This window comes from Asparagus officinalis, unplaced genomic scaffold (genome assembly GCF_001876935.1).
Source record: "Asparagus officinalis unplaced genomic scaffold, Aspof.V1 AsparagusV1_Un941, whole genome shotgun sequence".
NCBI lineage: Eukaryota > Viridiplantae > Streptophyta > Magnoliopsida > Asparagales > Asparagaceae > Asparagus > Asparagus officinalis.
This window is the reverse complement of record NW_017973200.1, coordinates 6,599-7,422: the sequence shown is the minus strand read 5'-3', so window position 1 is coordinate 7,422 and position 824 is coordinate 6,599.

Below are 824 nucleotides of genomic sequence, written 5' to 3'. Positions count from 1 at the left end.
TTGTAATCAATCTTGACGATGATAAATCATCGGAAAATAGTTGTAATTGGCAACTTGCCGAAGAACTATCAATAAACGATGATTTAGAGTACTCGATGTGTCTTGATAGGTCGAGGTCCGCGAGTTCCACCTCGAATGGCCTATGTACCGAAGGGGAAACCCGATGATTATTATCGTCATAAAAGAGGTCTTGGCTATGTCTCCTCATCCGACGACGAATGTTGCTGGCAAAAGGGAAAACCCGATGATTATTATCGCCATAAAAGAGGTCTTGGTTATGTCTCCTCATCTGACGATGAATGTTGCTGGCAAGTCATCGATCAAATTGCTAACAAAGATAGAAACGGATACTCTTCTGATTCTTCGGCTTGGGATTCCGACACTAGTATCGGTGAGATGTTCAAAAAGTTGATGTCGAACATGGTTACGGTCGATCCTACCACAATAGAGGAAGACGACCAGATGCCGACATGGGAAGATCCTTGGGTTCATCACCTAAACATGCAGTATGGTGATAGGTTCGAACAAAGAGAACCTCCTACCGAAGATCAAGTAGTCCAAGTGAATATGGGAAGTGAGGAAAATCCGAAGCCGATATTCATTAGCGGCAGTCTCCTACCCGAGGAGAAAGAAGAGTTAATCTCTCTTATCAGGGAGTACATCGATGTGTTCGCCTGGAATTATGAAGACATGCCAGGGCTCGATCCAAACGTAGCAGTGCATCGCCTCAATATTAAGTCGGATGTCAAACTTGTCAAACAACAACAAAGACGGTTTCGTCCGCAAATGATGGAGGCGATCGAAGCTGAGGTTAAAAAGCTGGT